A 19,872-nucleotide genomic window follows, 5' to 3' on the forward strand; every position below is an offset into this window, starting at 1 on the left:
TATAACTTATGTAGCGGAACCGCCCCATGGCCAAAGTGCAACATGAGGGTGTTCCCGACCATGAAGGGCCACAGGGAATAACGTGTATATAAATATACATATGTGCGGGTAGGGAAAGTTATTCGTGGAACCCTGAAGAACGTGTGGCGAGGAGAGGCGTCAGGAAGAAAAGGGAATACTCGGGTTCGCAACAATGGTGGTCTCTGGTAACGGGACGATTTTTGGGGGTCTTAGGGAGGTCGTCGTGACGAACACTTGCTAAAGCAGTTGAAATAGATTTAAAAAAAAAACTGTACAGAATACTACTTAATAGACTTTTACTTAACTTAACTTAATTATAATAAATTTAAAATTAATTGGGAGGGCCAGGATCCGTTGTGTTTGATCCCTCCGGACTGGAATTCGATGAAGACGTGGATTCGTCACTGTAAAAAATACCATTATTTATTACACAACATAATATATTGAATTATGGAGTATGGAAATAAAAGAATCTGAGACAAAACGCTTCTGTTAGAACTTTAATTTCTTTATTACAGTCAGAAGGCACGTATTAACGCTCAAAGGATCTGTGACGAACTAACTACTAAAAACTCACACTTTTACCACTCATCTATGTATATTAAAAAGGTCAAACACTGCAACCATTCTCTTGATTTATTGTCCCAGTCATCTGGTTTTTACATGGGTGAAATATCAACTTCAACTGACAAAAAACCCAAAAACCCATATACTCTTCTTTCTCCTGTTTTAACAGAAAAAGAGTCATAAATTGAACAAACTTGACTCTTACAGACAATAAATTTGAGAACATAAAGACTATTGAATTTTGGACGGGAACACTTGTATCAGAAATCCAACATAATATAAACTGCAAAATACAGGTTGTATTCAGAAGAATTAATAAGAGTATCTAACTATTACATTTAGCAGCAAACAAAACCACAGCAAAACATGAATGACACACATTCAATTTTTATTTCAACTATTTTCATAGATGTTTATAAAGTAAAAGTAACTACAGTAGAACTCGCTTAACGCGTTCAATGCCAAAGATGTGAAATCGCGTTTTTGCTTATAATCCGATTACAGATCTGCTAAATTCTTATCGCTGACGATTTGGCTTTGATTTTTACCGGCGTGTTTGTGGCAGCAATCAAGTATTGGTTGTAGTTAAACTGCTAAATAGCCGAAATTATATAAGTGGTGCGGTTAGCAATTTTCACCCAACACCTCGATGATGCGACGTCGCGACGTGAGATAAATCGCTGACCATGGGAGTGGTGTTACAGGGTAGGCGCCCTATGCCAACTGGCATTGAACGTGTTAATACGAGATCACGGTTATACCGTCCAATTTACAAAGTTCCCTCAAAAGTTCCATATAAACACATGTACAATGTGAGCTTTCATAAAGAAAGTAATATGGGGTTGCTTATCAACTCATTTAACGTAAATGCAAAAAACATGTTGTCTTATAATATTGTAACTTATCCTTGAGTATATGCGCAATGCCACAGGTAGCTGCTGGTGCCTCATTGTAAGTTAGAAATGGACTAAACTTGTACTAGTCAAAATAGATCATTTGTGGTAAAAGATAAAGGTTTGTTTATCATCTCGCCTAAAAACATATGGAGGCGCGAAAAAAAATGATTAAGGGATGTAAGCGTGGGAAGAATGTGGAAGATTTAGCGATTATTTTTTGAAGATAAACAGATACGCGGGGATGACTCCGACACCTTGTATGGGAGGGCATTCTATTCCCAATCTTTGTCGAAGAATACTGATTTTGATACAAATCTGATTCAACGTGGGTAGATACTTCGAGAGGCCCTCTACACAGTGTGCAAAAATGGTTAGTGTACCAAAGTGCGAACTCCTCTAAAATCACCTAAGTTTTTTTTTTGAGATTTCAGCCCTTTGACATCAACCGATAAATCTACAAGTATATGAAAATAAGAAGGTGGTTACTGAAGGACGCACCATTTTGCCCCACGCTGTACGATGAATAGTTCTCGAGATATGGCGTTTTAAAGTTTTTACCCTCAACCCCGTCCTACCCTTGAATGGTGAGACTTAGGAAGTTGAAATTTTATGTGGTAAGTCCTTTGAGTGGTAGGGACAATTGGTAAAAATTTCAGATCGATCGCCCGTGGGGGCCGAATTGACCCCTTAACCATACATGGCCTTTGTGTTTTTTTTATTTTCCTAAGAAGGAAATATTTTTCTTACATTTATAACCAACTCTCAAAATGAGTTAGTTACTTGTTTGGGACGAGGAAATCCCAAGGAAAAATCAACATCCCCATTTTACACGATTTTGGCATCCCTAATAATGTGAAATCGATAATGTATAACTTAACACCAAATATCGAAGAAGATAATTTTATGATTCAATCCACAATAATAGAAGTAAAAAATAGACAAGTCCCTTTAGAAGTTCACAACTTAACGGACAAACTCGTTGTCTTGAGAAATAATATAGACGATCTTGCAAAGACCAGTACCTTATTTACGCTACAAAAGTTTGAACTAATCAACATCGAACAGATAATCTCCGAAAAATAAGGAAACTCTTTCAGAATCGATCCCTTAGAATTTCTCCGAGCAGAGCATCTTAATACAGAAGAAATGCACGCGTTGTTGAAATTATTAAACAATTACGAACAACTACTATTCTTTAGGCCAAATGAAAAATTGACATTCATCAATCAAATAAAACACGAGATCAAGACCCAAGATGAAATCCCGGTCCATAATAAAACGTACCGATACCCTGGCATCCATAAGGAAGAAGTAAAAAACCAGATTCAACGAATGCTAGAGGACGACATAATCAGACCATCCTGTATGGTTTGATTATGTCGTGGGGGCGACCATACAGGATGGTCGCCCCCAATTTGGATCGTCCAGAAAAAACTAGACGCGTCGGGCGAACAAAAATGGCGCATGGTAATCGATTATCGAAAGCTTAATGAAAAGACTATCGACGACCCATAAGTTATCCCCAATATCACAGACATTTCGGATAAGTTAGGCCGAAGTAATTACTTCACAACGTTAGATTTAGCTTCAGGGTTCCACCAGATAGAGATGCACCCGAATTCAACAGCCAACACCGCCTTTAATGTAAAAAACGGTAATTTCGAATTCAATAAAATGCCATTCGGTTTAAAGAATGCCCCAGCTAGCTTCCAGCGCGTAATGGACAACATCCCGATTTTACAAAGCCCTTTCTACTAACTACAGATGCTTCCAACTTCGCTATAGGAGCAGTTCTATCACAAGGTCCTATAGGCTCGGACTTACCTATTGCATACGCAAGCAGAACGTTGAACCCAGCGGAATGCAACTATTCAACAATAGAGAAAGAGCTGTTGACTATTGTATGGGCTACCAAACATTTCAGACCATACCTCTTTGCAAAAAAATGTGTTATCTTATCAGACCACAAACCCTTGCAGTGGTTGTTCAACATTAAGGAACCAAATTCCAAATTGGTCAGGTGGAGACTAAAACTATCCGAGTTCAATTACGAGATCAAGTACAAAAAGGGAAATTAAAACATGAACGCCGATGCATTATCTCGCAACCCACCTATTCAACTCAACACACTAACCGTCAAATCAGATCCCGACGCAAAACTCACTGACTCCGATGAAGAATTCCATAAAAAACTGAGAGAAATATTAAAAGACACCCATTTAAACAATGAAGAAATAATGAGTAAATATTTTTCCGATTCAAAACCCTTCGTGAGAACAACGAAACTCGAAAACGAAAAAGGAGATCAACCAATATCTCCATCCCCTAAACCAACAACATCACCAGAAAAGACCCCAAAAATTAATATAATATCCCACATTATCATTCCCCTTCAAAAAAAAAGGGGGAACCATGGATGACGATAACCAAACCATCCATACGTCTCAGGAAAACCCAATACTAGGAGCCCCCTACTCAAAGAAAGCAATCAACACGTTCGCTAATCAAGTGATATTTAGGTACTCAAGAGATAACATCATTCGTAAAGAAGAAAGCAGGATATTCCCAAATAAACGAAGACTAATCTTCTTTTTACCCAATGAACTAACAGACGATCAGATAATTAACTTAATAAAGGGATACATGTCACCCAATACGTATTGCTTACATTTTTTAAATAAATCTCTAGAACCAGTAATACTCAATGTCCTACGCAAGACATTCAACTCTAATTCCTTTAAATTATACATCTCTAGCCTATTACCAGAAGACGTCACAGATCTAGATGAACAGAAAGAAAAAATTAAAATGTATCACGAGACCAAAACTTCCCACAGAGGAATGACAGAGAACATAGCAGTCTTAAAGAAAAGATTTTATTGGCCAAACTTGGAAAAAGAGGTTCAAGAATATATGTATAAGGAACTGCGATATATGTAATAGAACTAAATATGAAAGAAAACCCTACAAGACTACTTTTAAGCCCACTCCGATAGGAACCCAACCCTTTGAACATCTGTGTCTTGACATATACCACGTCAAAACACAGAAATTCTTGACGGTCATAGACAGCTTTTCAAGATACGGTCAAGCATTACCGGTCACAACCAAAACGGCAGTTGAAGTGACATCCCAATTAATAGCATTTTTTAGTAATCATGGAATCCCAAAGAAAATAACCTCAGATAATGGAGCCGAATTTAAAAATGCCATCGTGACGGATCTTTGCACTCTCTATAGCATCGAGTTCCATTATACCACCCCGAGAAGCCCAAATTCTAATAGCCCAATCGAGAGGTTACACTCGACCATAAAAGAAAGCATTACTAGCCTAAAATGTCAATATCCCAACAAAAATATTGTTGACTTAATGTCATTAGCCATCCTGAATTATAACAATAGCGTTCATAGTGTTACAAATTAAGCACCATTTCAAATAATTAAAGGCGACCTAAATTACACTATTCTCCTTGAAACTTCAAAAAGTAAGCCGACTACAGATTATATAATTGACTTGTCAAAATCTTTCTCCTTACTGAACAAAGAGTTACTTGAGAAAATGAGGGCTAAGCAAAGAAGGATACTAGGAAAATTGAACGAAGACCGTCAAACTAGATCCTGAGTTACAAGACCCAGTTTATATCAAGCAATTCCACAGAGATAAAGTCAGCCCACGATACAATATCAATAATTAAAGACACTTTAATAAACGAAACGTAAAACGACAACGTCCTATTTTAGGTGAAACAAGATGCTCCTCTTCACAATAGGTCTACTGATAAGAACAACGCAAGCTTATCAAATGACAACACTCGATAGCCCCATATTACCAATCCTCATGGGCACCGCTTTCGTTACGAATCAGCACCACACAGCGTTTTATCATGGAAATGATATTAATTATCCTCCAGAGTACAGTTAACTTAGAAAAATCACTGACCAACTTACAAAAGTCATTCAATCAAACCATGCAGGGCAATGCGGCTCAAATCAACACTTTATTTCTAATGAATGTGGAATCATGCAAAAACCAAGTGAAGAAAATTAAACAAAGCATAGAAACTCTTGTCAAACAAAAAAAAAAGAAGTAAAAGAGGTTTACTAAATTTCATGGGTATAGCGCAAAAATGGCTCTATGGTACTTTAGATGCAGATGACGGTGCCAGATACGACTCCTATATCGAAACATTGAACACTAACCAGAAAACAATCAATCAAAACTTTAAAAGCCAGGCACAAGTTCTTAAAGATATCATTAAGATTTTTCACAAGGAACTGACCATAGAATTTGATAGGAAAATTATACTACAGAAAACCTATAATGTTTCAATAGAAAACCAAAATATAAACAAAATAATTACGTTTAACCTAATTCTAAATAACATAGATACCCAATGTGTGAAAATCAAAGATCTGATTTATCATTTGCAACTTGCTATAAACTTCGCGCAACTAAACGTTATGCATTATACCATACTTCAGCACAACGAATTAGGTCAGATACTTGATAACATTCCAGAAAATCAACAGATCCCGTTCGACAATGTAATAAAATATTACGAAGTCATGGCAACAAGTGTCAATATACATAAGGACCTAATTATATTCACAATAAATACACCAATAGTCCAATCAAAACCTTTTCTATTGTATAAAACGTATCGTATCTCAATCCAAAACTACACCATACAAACTACATACCCTTACCAGTTACTTACTACAAAAAGCTTCTATAACGTACAGAAGGAATGCCCAAACATCGAAGAAATATTAATACCTATGTCAAGAAGAAATGCTAGTTAAAAAGGACTCGTGTATTCCAACTCTCATAAACTACGGAGTACAAGAATGCCCAGCAGTAAAAGTTACCTACACAGATTCAACCATAAGACAGCTTTCGAACGGACAAGTACTACTCGTCCCAAAAGGAAGCATAGCAACGGCGACAAATTGTGGCAAGACTAGTTAAGTCCACATCATAACGGAACAAACACTCATCACCCGTGGAAAATGTTTAGTATCAATCGAAAACCAAACACTCTCCCAAAAAACGGACAACTTCAACCTCGAGCTCAAAATGCCAAAAATAGAAATCTCAAACCTACAAGGAAAGAGTACAGCACTCAAAGTCAAGAAAATTGGCCACGATACCATCCAAGCAGCTATTCAAGAAGCCGAGAGCCTAGAAGTTAAACCACTCCAGGAACTCCACTTCAGCCCTGACTATGCCGCAAGTTATATTATTTTAAGTCTAGTGATAATAATTGTAATAATAATCGTAATAATTATAAGAAACAGGATACCACGGCTGTAGACATGCAAATTGCGTTATCCGAACTTGAGAGTTCGCACCAACCCCATTTTGCAACGTCTTAAGGGGGGAGGAATTATATTGTTAAAACCCTTATATGATTAACATATTGTTCCATTTAAATTAAACGCATACAACAATACTAATTCCCCGCTCCAGGTGGTAACATTAGATTCTGTTAGAGTTGCATTTAATAATATATAAAAGTAAGAGCAGATCTTCCCGGGCAATTAATTATTCTTTGCTTTCTAACTTTAGTAGTAGCAATAGATTTATCCGACTTTGTAATTCAAGTTAATAAATAATTTTTTTTTTACTTGTTTCCTTAAACCCGGAATTTAACTCGTATTCCGAGCAAAGGCGCCTTTTATCAGTTCACAAAAACTAATCCACAACAGAAACGTTGTGTTGAGCAAATAAATTTAGAATTTTACATCTTCTACCAAGTTTGCAAAAATATTTTCAGGCCGAAAAATTTCAAATAAATTAATTCGGCTATTAATTGTACGAAAACATCATTATATTAATATTTAATTTTGTAAGTTGCAAAAATCGGTGTGAGCTTTTAATTGTTCAAGATAAAACCTAAAAAAATACATGTTAAATTCAATTATAAACAAGACCAATAATTCACAAAATATTGCAGAACAATTTAATAAACTTCAAGACTTTTAATAACAATAACATTTTGCTAGGAATTAGGAATTAAATAGTCCGACTGTTTCAAACCTCTCACCTAACAATTAAGTGATTTCTATGTCGCAAGTTCTTCTGTAAACAAAAGACGAAATAAATGGTGTTTTTCGTAATGCTTACATTAAAAGCAAAAATTTCAAAACACATTTTTTTCGGAAATTTAGTACGGTCAACAGAAAATAAACTTAAAATGTATATAAATAAATGACAAAATTAAATATGAACAATATCGAAAACAATTCGAATAGTGAGTTACCCCCATAGATGTCAATGACGTTTTGTAGCTTTCGGCCCATTGAACTCACAAGGTTTTGACACAAGGATGAACCTTTAACCGAATTCTAGATTTGGTTGCAATGTGCCACCAAATCTTCGGTAATACATTCATTACACTGTGATACAAGAAATTTAAAATGGGATGAAATTGAAAAGAAATGAAAGTTTAAGGTTCCCACAACAAAACGCTAAAAGGATTTTTCGAAGTTATTGCGAGTTTTTAAAACCGTACCATCCCTGTAAAATCTTTACAGTCCAATTTTGACAATTTGATAATCCAAAATATTGCAGATATACAGGGTGTTTTAGAACTACGGTGACAATTCCATATAGTCAATAGATTATCAAAAAATAAGTATAGTTTTTATGTGAATTTGAACAATTATTATTAAAACAGATATATTTTCTTATTAATCATGTCTAATTATTGTTATTATTATTATTAGATATTAATGTGCTAAAGTTCTATGTTATTTATTTTTGTTCTTCGTATGGTACTTGTTTGTCAAAATATTAGTATTTAAATAAATTGTTCTAATTTTCATTTTAACAACTTCATATTTTCGATTTTTTTTCTGGTGTAATATTCATGACCTTATCGAGGCCACCCTGAAGGAAAAAATTGACATTTTGGGTATCAATTGAAATGGGTATAGTTAATGGCACTGATTTTTTTTAATGTAATTATTTCGGAAACGGTGACTCCTACGGACTTTTAAAAGGTATATCTTTTTTGGGTAAAAAATATGGGAGAATCCATTTTAGCAATCACCAAATTGGTAAAGTAGGTGGCTAAAAAGTTATGTGAAATTAGACATGCGAAATGTGAGTTAAGTGGTGCCCCCTAACAAATACCACCAAATAAACATTAAATCTGAATTCTAGTCGTCAAATTACTCTTAAGTACCAAATTTTAACGAGTTCTTTAAGAAATTGTAAGTTATTCAAAAAAATAGAGAAATACAATAAAAGTTTAGCATCCTGTAATTCGATCAAAAGTGATTTCCGAACCATGGTTCATAACTCAAATCTTCTTCTTTTTATGTAAAGTATCTTTCATTAGTCTGTGTACCATTACATAAGACCACCCTGTATATAAATTTCCCTTACGCTCCTGTTAACGTCATCAAAGTAACAAATTGTGTTTTATTTTAATATTTGAGTATTCTGCAACTAAAATCAAAAATGAATCAATGTTTGAGTTTTTCAAAATATTACTGTTATGTTTGTGGAAAATGTAATGTACCCTTAGGCTGCACTACTTTAGTGATATGCCCGGGATGGCCATATGTTGGGAACCCATTATCTTCCAATAAGGGTTACCCTTCATAAAAAACTTTCCCTCCTTTTCCTCGTCAAGGCAAAGGTCTAAAATATCCATATTTTGCCAAAATCTCACTACAACTGTAACACCCCCGTAAATCACCATTTCTTACAATTCTCTTGACGTTACGGGTTAAGAATTTAGAAAGTTACCATCTGTTAATTGCCTGAAACCGGAGTACGTCTATGGGTACTGACCCCCAGATTTGGTACTTAAGATACCCGGAACCTTGTAAAATGACCATTATAATAATATAACTCGACGCATGCGCAATTTTGTAACCTCCCTGATTAACTCGTGGCTTTCCCTATTGAAATGTCAGTTTAATCCCAAGATCTTTACTTTTGTAAACGATTAAGGGTTGTGTGTGTCATAACGAGTGGAATAAAATCTACCAAAAATGTTCCCGAGTTTTGTTTCGAGAAGATCCATTACAAAAATATAAAATACAACAGAGTCTAGTTACAATACATAACAATCTGAAAGAAATTTATCTGCAACATTGTGGAATGCCAGTAATAGATAACGTAAATTGGGCCCAGTATAAAATTTGTAGAACTTATTATGGTTATCTAATTAAATAAGCGAAAAAAGAAAAAGAATCGATGAATTTTGGTGTACCAGTGATATGGAGTGATCCAGATATTTTTTTATGTTAAATACATATTTACACTTTTATCATTTGTTTTTATGATAAGACTTAAATTATATTGTATATTTGTAACATTTAAGGTGAACACGATCAATCAAAGTGTTATGTATGTTTAAACTAAAAAGAAAAAAATGGAATAAAACGAAGATCCATGAAATATGTTGGTACAAAGTACGTAACACTACCATCGAAACATTCAAATACTATTTCAGTACCAAAACCCCTAACCCTGATGAAATTTGTAAACGGTCTACAATTGAAGATTCATTTCAAGTAGGTTCAGATTACGAACCTTTTGAAGCTCAAAATCGCATGACACCAATATCACAACAGCGGATGGTTGAAGTACTAAGACATATAAATATGTCGAAGCATGATTCAGAGTATCTAGCACGTAAATTAAAACAAAACAATTTACTAGAACCAGATGTAAGATTAACTGATTATCGTAATCGTCAAGCAGCATTTTAACAATATTTCACTACTAATGATGAAAATTGTACATTCGTTTATTGTAATAATAGTCCTAAACTAATGGATGAAATGAATATCAAATATGTTCCTCATAAATGGAAATTATTTATCGATTCTTCAAAAACTTGCATGAAAACAGTTTTATTATATTATAACAATAAAAAACCGAATATTCCAATAGCTTATAATACAAATACAAAGGAAACATATAAATCAGTGGAGAATCTATAGCAGACAGTGAATTATGAAAATCATAAGTGGCATTTATGTTCTGAATGAAAATTATATTTCTAATGTGTGGTTTACAAGCAGGTTATACGAAGGACATGTGCTTTATATGTTTATAGAATACACGTTATAAAGACAATCAATACCAAAAACGTGATTGGAAACGTAGAGATCGTTATGATGTTCGATCAACCAATGTTATACATGAACCTCTTGTGTCAACAGAAGAAGTTTTGCTGCCACCACTCCGTGTAAAATTAGGTCTAATTAAAAATTTCGTAAGAACATTTTCTACAGACGAACCAGCTTTTACAACTTTATGATCTATTTTTCCATGACTTAGTGCTGCCAAAGTAAAAGAAGGTAAAAAATAAATACAATGAATGGTTAAGAATAATACAAAATAAATTAAATTCTTAAAATGAATAATTTTTTTAATAATTTACAGGTATGTTTGACGGGCCAGATATTAGAAGATTAATGAAAAATGATGAATTTGCTAATTCATTAAATCTAAATCAGTTAGTTGCTTAGAATGCTATTCAAGAAGTTGTCACTGGTTTTCTTGGTAAAAACAGAAAATGAACACAGACAAAGAGTAGAATGTATTTTACAAGCAATTAAGGAACAAAGTGTTAATATGAGTATGTCCTAAAAATTCATTTCCTTCATTATCATATGGATTATTTTGAAAAGCAATTGACTACTGAGTCTGACGAACATGGTGCACGATTTCATCAAGTAGCCTTGACGATGGAAAATAGATACAAAGGAAAAAATCTTGATAGAATGTTAGACGATTTGTGTTGGTGGTTGAAAAGAACTATCGATGAAGAAGAGAGTAATGAGAAAATAGATGTAGCGTAGATTTAATTAAAAAAAACTATTTTTACTTTAAAAAAAATTAAACAGTTTTTCCTATAAAATGGTATCGTTTGTCATGGCAATACTTCTTTAGTAATATGAGTAAAAAAATATCCATAATGCCTTTTCTTGAATTTTGAGCATGAAGAAGCGGAAAAGTAAACGTTGGATTTTAAGTGAGCACGCCACTGATTTGACCCAAAATAGAATTTTTGATGTCCTGTAATTAAAAAAAAAAATATATATATATATATCAAAATCGAACTGTAAATAAAGATTTTACAGGGGTGATACGGTTTTAAATGAACTACTCTGTAAAAAAAACCTACACTAATTTTGAAAAATCATTTTAGGGTTTTGGAGTGGGAACCTTAAACTTTAATTTCCTTTCCATTTCATCCCATTTTAAATTATGAACCTTAATTTTGTATTACGGTGTTAGTATTGTGCCACATGTGGTTTATTAGACTCTATAAAATTTTCCATAGGGTTTGAATCTAGTGAATATACAGGTCAAGGAAGATTATTTATGTCTGGATGCTCGTAATATCAGTCCCTCACGACATTTGCGGGACGTATCCTGCAATTGTTATCAACACAATTGACGACACGCCTTTCTGCCACAGGATACGAAGTACGAACAGAAGGAAGCATATCTTCGTCGAGCATCCAAACGTACTCGATAAAGTTCATCTTTGTTTCAAAACTTGCCAGTTCGCCAGAATCCTCGGCAGACATCCGCTCATAAAGGTTAACCGTATTCGTATTCGACCGGACCTTCTGTTCGATGCAATATAGCGTTCATCGTACCGAGTATTATGAAGTCGCCATAAATGTAGCCTGACGTTTTCACTTGACAAAAAAGTTTTTTCGTCAGAAAAAATAGTATTTGTCCCATCGAAATTTAAATACTTTTGGGCAATACTAAGCGGGCCTGTTTATGTTGTTCTGTCAGAGCAAGTTTCGTTGCTGGTCGCCAATTGTAAAGAAGACTCTCTATGAAGAGTCCTCCGGATGGTGTCCATACTTACATCTCAACGTACAGCGTACTGGGATGTCCGTCGAAAACCACACTTTCGAAAATCGGCGACCAACTGCTGGCAAATGCAATACGAGCCCTAACACATAAATGTTCGAACACTTCAATCGATTAATGCAATATATCAGTTTGAAATAACAAATAAACTAAATTTTATTTCATTTAAATGCTAAGTTATAATTATTATGAATATTTCTGTCTATAATCTACAATGAGTATGGATTTTAGTAAATATTTAACCAGGTTGCATAACCAATCTCTGAACCTCGGCAAAAAATCGTGACACATTAATGTTCGGACATCGTCTAAAAATCCCATGTCTAAGAATGGCTTTTAAAAACAAAATATGGAATCTCTGTTTACTGACAGTTGCTGTTGGTTGTTGATCATAATTTAGTGAAAACTGCACGTGGTGCAGCAACAAATACTAAAATTCGCGATTTAATCATTAAAAAATACATTGAAAATAGTAGCGTTCGCAAGATCGTTGCAGAGCTGAGTTTGGCAAAATTTACAGTTTATGATACATAATTAAACTATATAGAGAAACAACCAACATTAAGATCTCAAAGAAAACTTGTAAAAGTGTGCAAAGCATCTCGAAGAAGAACTTTGCGCGAAATAACTGCAGACAGGAACAATTAACCGGGCTTAATATTACGCGAGAAACATGCCGAAGACGGATTCACAAGTTCGATTTAGGTTTTTATTACATTCCGAATTGTTTTTTATTACTTTATTTGCCAAAATTAAAATATGAACGAATTATTTTAAACTAAGGAAAAACCTCTTCTTATCGAAAAACAAAAAAAAAAGAATTGGCTAATATGGGCAAAATCGAAACGTTTGTAGAGTGTAGAGGACTAGTCAAATGTCACGTTCTCCGACGAATTAACGTTTATAAAAAATAAATATAAATTTAACGTTTGTGTCGGGGATTATCGCAAACGAGTAATTAGGTCTATACAGTTCAGAAACATTCCACAAAGATTGCATTAAGCGAACAGTAAAATTTCCAAAAAGTGTAACGATATGGGGGTGCATGTCTGCACGGGGCTTGGACAAATTTCAGTTCATAGATGAAGCTATAAACGCCGCAAAGTACCAAAACAATCTACAAGAAAATCTTTTGCCGAGCGCGTCATGTTTGTAATTTGTATCCGGAGGAAGACTACCATTTTCTAACAGAATGGTGCTGCATCCCATACAGTTAAATTTACAAGATGATTTGAGGAAAACAAGCTAAAAGTTCTTTCTAAGCAGACCAATAGTCCCGATCTTAACTTCATTGAAAACATATGGCATAAAATGAAGTAGAAATTAAGAAACTATCCACAACGAACCGTTTTCGAGTTAAAAAATAAAATCACTGACACATGAGAGGTATTTTTTCACTGGAAACGTGTTTATCATTGGTCAAATCAATGCCTAATCGTATAGAGGCAGTTATTAAGTCGAAAGGCGACATAACTTCCTACTAATTCTTAGTTTTTGTTCAAAAATTATGAAGAACCCGAACATTTATGCGTTGCCAATTTAATTGTTTTTTTTTCATTTGTTATAGTAACTCAACTTGTCCTTCAAATATGTTTTGTTGTTAAAGAAATACACTTGATATGATAAATAAACGTAATCTTTTCGTTTCAACAAGCCTTTGAACGGTGTTATTAATTTTTTTATCAATTATTAAGTTAAACGTCGACGTCCGAACATTTATGTGTTAGGGTTCGTACATATCGTGGGCGTAAAGTGACCAAGTAACAGGTAAAATCATAGATGTATTACAAAAAGAATTAACCAAGTCATATATGTCAGAAGTTCCCTAACTTGTAGAGAAACAAAAACACAAGTTTAGGCGGTACTTCTTTATTTCTCTAGAATCGGGAATCGAATGAATCCCTTTTTGATGCATGAGGGTCACCCCGGGTGCATCTGCTTTTCTTCCAAAAAGCCTGTCACCATACCTTCCACATTCTTCCCACGCTTACATCCCTTAATCATCTTATTCGCACCTCCATATGTTTTTAGGCGAGATGATAAACAGACCTTTATCTTTACCACTAATGATCTATTTTGACTAGTACAAGTTTAGTCCATTTCTAATTTACAATGGGGCACCAGTAGCTGCCTCTGATATTCCGCACATGTCCAAGGATAAGTTACAATATTATGAGACAACATGTTTTTTGCATTTACATTAAATAAGTTGATAAGTAACCCCATATGGCTTTCTTTATGAAAGCTCACATATACGTCATCATAACGTTACTCAAGTAAACACACCCAAAGTCACCAAATTAAATAATAATGTACTTCTAACATCAGTTAAAAGTGACTAAATAGCTTTGACATTTTATGATGTCAGCGAAAATGCAAATTTCCAATGGATAAAAATGATCAAATCGACTTGGTCAATTTTTGCTGTAGTGATAACCATGTTTTGATAAGTCATCCTTCTGGTTTGAATGGTGTAAATATCATTATTTTGTTAACAAATAGACCAAATATTGTACAAAAATGAGTGGCAAATTCGGACTTAAATAGATTTATAGTACAGAGTAAAGGCCACCGATATTTTTTGGGCTCGCATAAAACATTCAATAACTCAACTATCATAAAGAATCTTTGATACCTTGTTGGTTTAGTTGTTAGTAAAACTATGATTTATTTTACTTTTAGATTCAGTAGACGTTGAGCTATACAAGGAAGAAAATAAAATAGACTCGGGTGAAACTAACTTCATACAGGGTGTTCCTAAAAATCATGTACATACGAACGGGGGTAATTCCTCAGGTCATTTTACGAAAAACAGTTCATTATTATAAGCATAGGTCCGGAAATACATTGTTTCCAAGATACAGGTAATTAATTGTTTTTCAAAAAACGGTGTTTTAAAAATATCTGAAATATTCTGTTGTCGATTTTTTTTTTGAAATTTGGTAGTGGCGTTTGTAGTAATAAAAAGCTAATTTGGCTCTAACTAGGTTAAAATTATTAAGTCTGGAAATCACCCCCTCCGTTTGCAAATGATATTTAGGAACACCTTGTATAAAGTATAGTTATGAAAAAAAAGTGAAAAATTATTTAAAGTAAAATAAACTTTTTTAAGTGCAACTAACCCCTTCCTGACCCTCCTGACTTACAAAGCAAAGATGTCATTCAGCAAGACTAAGATATACATTTAAATCAGTTGGAAACTGAAAATATGACGGATAGTGATGACGAGTACATTCCAGAAAACGCAGATGAAGATATTGCTGAGCCTTTGGCTAAGAAAAGAACACGTTGGAGGAAAAATATTACTAAAGAAAATAGAAAGACAAAATAGCAAGCCATATATTATTAATAAAAATAAAACACAAAAACAAGTTGACTGTACCAACTGAAGATTTAAATGAACTTTGAACTTCGGTGAAGAGAGAAAGACTATTTGCGTGAATTACTGGACTATATATCAGCCACGGACTTGTTGATCACGCATTACGAGGGGTAAACGAAACAGGCGTTTTTGAATTGCCCGACAGGAGGTGTAAAAGAATTGCCAAAAATAAAACACCTGATGATCTAATAAAAAATGTAAAGATCCACATTGAAAGCTTTCTGACTGTGGAATCACGTTATTGTCGGAAAAGTAGTAAAAAGTTATACCTAGATCCGAGTTTGTCCATTAGCAAAATGTGTGACCTCTATGTACAGTGGTGCAGAGAAGAGAACGAAGAACATTTTGTGTCGGAAATAACATAGCGGAGAACATTTTGCAACAACTACGACATGACATTTTTCCACCCCAAAAAAGACTAGTGCGAAATCTGTACGCAACATGAAAACAAGACAATTCCAGAAGAGATCTGTAATGAACATCTACGACGAAAAAATGAGGCAATCAATGCGAAAAATTTAGACAAAATTCGACCTACTGAAGATAGATAGTACCTTCTTTAGCGCTACTTTTGACTTACAAAGTATACTTCAGATACCTGCCACTGGAATATCTCAAATGTATTACTTGTTAAAATTATGTGCAAATAACTTCACAATTTATGAAGCGGCATTTCCCAATAATGTATTCTGTTTTGCGTGGACCGAAATAAACGGTCCACGCAAAGAGGTAGTGCAGAAATTGGAACCGCATTGTTAAGATGGATTAAAATAATTCCACAAGTTATAAAAGAGATTAGTTTATTCTCTGATGCGTGTAGTAAACAAAATCATAATCAGTTCATTGCTGTATTACCGTTGTATGTCATACGACATACCAATATCAAGGTTATACAACACAATGTTTTAGAGAAAGGCCATTTCTAGATGGAAGTGGACTCTATGCATAGTGCCATAGAAAAAGCAAAAAAAAAATTGTGAAATCTAAAGAACGAATGACTTTCTCAATGTATTTAAGCCGGCGCGCTCAAGAAGGGTGAAAAATAAGACAAGCGACTCGACAAGATACGTCGAGGAGTTACGATTCTGTGACTTTTGGAGTTAAAATATTTGGCGTCAGCCTTTTTGAAAAATCGTAATAAAGACGATTTAGAAAATCAAGTTTCGTGTTCAAAGGTAAAAGTGACAAGATATGAAAAGACGAAACCCAGTTGTATTCTTTTCTAGCATAATTACAGCAACCCTAAATTTCGTGTCTTAAGGGTTTTTGGCAAAGGAAGAGTGACTGAAATTCCCGAAGATATTTTGATATTGTATGTCACTTTTAGCAATCCCTGAAAAGAAAATAGTCTGCTTAAGCTATGCTTAAACAACATCATCCCACTAAAATATCATGCCTGGTATAAATCTATCCCAGTGGATAAGAAAAAAAACTGTGAGCATACCCGAACCAATAAGTGATTTAGAAAATTTTACCATAAAAATAAAATGTAATGTTATTATTTTTATTTTGGTTTTTTATTCATGACCAACTTAATTTTGAATTATTTTATCTTACGTTATAAAATGCCCAAATCATATTTTTTCAAAAACTTACATTTTAGTAAGTTTATTAAAAAATACGGTATCTCATACATCTATATTCCAAAATTCATATACTTGTCAAAATTTCTTGATTTTACAAAGAGCTTTAATATTGAAATGCTATTTCCTAAGAACTTACTATTTTAACTTGGTCACTTTTGGCAATAAGCCCATGATATTTGATCATCAATACGACATATTGATGGATAAATACAAAAAAGAAACCTAACAAAAAGCAATCCAAGCCGAGTGTGACAAAAAAGTTACCTCACCTATAATACCCCAACCGATTTTGATTTCAAACTGGTCTGCTACTTTTGTAGGTGATAGTTGAAAATTCAATTTGGAAATACAATGAGCAATCAGTTGTAGCAAATTTGCCAGTCACTTGAGTCCTCACATGGAGTTGAATTGCATGTTAAAAATTAAAAACTGGTTAGAATATTACATACCTTATGAAGCTTTTAAACTTTTCCATGACAACATCTCTCTCTGCTGGGGTCCTCAGAAAGATTTTAATTGGGGGCTTTTGAAAACGTTTATTAACTTGGATACCCCTGTTTCCCACCTCTATTAACCCACGGAGCTGGCTTGGTTGGAAAGCAATTAGGTCCATTTCTTCGTCATCAGGAAATATGACAACGTGATCTTTTAGTATTTTTAAGCGAGCATAAAATTGCTGCTCCTCGATTTCCACTCTGACTTTTTTTAGCGACATTTTACGTACACAATGATGTTGGAAATGAATCCAATCTTCCACACACATATTTATTTTACCTGAAAATTAAAAAAAAAAAGTTTTTTTTCCTTTTTTACAATTAAGTATTAGTACCTTTCCCCATGTTGGGTCTAACTCAACAAAAAATTCACTGTGTTGATAGCAGAAAGCAGTGTCGGGGTTATGTTTGTGTGTTTACCAATGTATCGATGTCGGTAACAGTGTAGCGTGCACATGGAGTAAACGGATTCGATTTGTTTTATAGTTCCCGGTGGAAATGCAGGAAGGATCAGTATTCAACCCGACAGAGAAACTGATCCAGTAGATTGAATATGCGCTTTTCCTACTAAACCACTTTATTTGCGCTAGTTATCACAGCTTGATATCACTAATACTAAGGATGACGTTGTGGTACTTTACCTAGAGAGAGCTCAGAGCAGAAAGAAAGATTTTTTAGCGGTTGTTTTCCCCTTTAAAGGCCAACTTCTCTTTCTGTTCGTCCGTTACTGTCACTCGGCAATCGACACTTTCCTGACAGTGTCACTTGCCGGTGCAGGTTTTCGGAGCGGGCAATCTCTCGAGTGATACACCACACCGGGAAGACTTCGGAATATTGTGTGGCGGAGCCAGCAGCGCGGTGTATTGTCACCCATCTATTAATGACAGTGACGGTGCACTGCGAATCAGAGCAACATCTCGGTTCTGTAGAGAATTCAAACAACGGCGGGAAAACATTTTCCGTAACGATTTCCGGCAATACATTCCGGATTGTTCGACCAAAACTCTATAAAACCGTTGATCACACCAACAATTTCCTCTTTTCTCTTTTGGGCTTTGTCTCCTCTACATGTACTCCAACAACTGGAAACAATAATACTCTATACACAGTAGATATAAGTTTATTCTAAGTGTTGCAATAAACCATTCAAAAAGTTCCCGTTTTACGAATTCCGTTTGGAAATTCATGTTGGCGTAGACAACTAACGAAAACGCCTAGCGATCCTATCCTGTGACCACGGGACACACAATTGGTGATCCCTCTGAAAGAACACCCCCCTGGAGGAGCACTCGAATCAGTTGAATTGCAAAAAGTTATGGTGACGTCCCATCCATCTAAAGCCCCGGACCCGGAGAAAGAGAGCAGCATAACGTCGCCGGTAGACAAGCTTTCCATACGGGCCCCCCTGCTTTGGAAAACGAACCCTAAAACCTGGTTCAGGACCCTCGAGACAGTTTGCTCTGGCGCATATAACGGTAGATCTGACGAAGTATCACCATGTGGTCACCACGATAGACTCAGAAATCTTGGATCAGGTCTCGGGCTTCTTGGACAACCCACCTTCCAACGGCAAATATGAGGAAATCAAGCATAGACTCATCTCCCTATTTGCTGAGTCAGACAAGGAAAGACTCAGGAAGCTCCTATCGCAGGTGGAGTTGAGCGACAAGAAACCATCTCATTTGTTGAATGAGATAAGGAGTCTAGGAAGAGCAGCAGTACCCCCAGAGATCTGAAAGACCCTGTGGATGCAACACCTACCCACGTCCATACAGCCCATCCTGGCAGGAAGCAGTAAGCCCCTGGACAACATGGCGAACCTCGCAGACAGAATCCATGAGATCGTGCAACCTCAAGCCTATAGCGTCCAAGCCTTCGTCAAGGAAGCACAAGCCCTCCAATTGATCGAAAGGATCAGCAGACTGGAGCAGTCAATGGAACGACTGAAGCCGATAAGAAGAAGCAGGAGCAAGTCCAGGACACGGAGGACTGAATCCAGATCGTCATCGGCGGATCTTGGAGTGTGCTGGTATCATCAGAGATTTAGGAACAAGTTTAGACGATG

General features: G+C 35.2%; 1 long non-coding RNA gene across 1 annotated transcript; it reads right to left on the reverse strand.

Moving 5' to 3' along the window:
- Nucleotides 1–356: 356 nt before the first annotated feature.
- Nucleotides 357–18,216, reverse strand: LOC136418997 (uncharacterized). Its single transcript, XR_010753032.1, has 3 exons — nucleotides 18,143–18,216; nucleotides 17,763–18,087; nucleotides 357–425 (listed from the first exon to the last, which is right to left on the reverse strand). It is a non-coding gene; the product is annotated as an uncharacterized lncRNA (long non-coding RNA).
- Nucleotides 18,217–19,872: the final 1,656 nt, after the last annotated feature.

The sequence above is a fragment of the Euwallacea similis genome, unplaced genomic scaffold, assembly GCF_039881205.1.
Source record: "Euwallacea similis isolate ESF13 unplaced genomic scaffold, ESF131.1 scaffold_55, whole genome shotgun sequence".
Lineage (NCBI taxonomy): Eukaryota > Metazoa > Arthropoda > Insecta > Coleoptera > Curculionidae > Euwallacea > Euwallacea similis.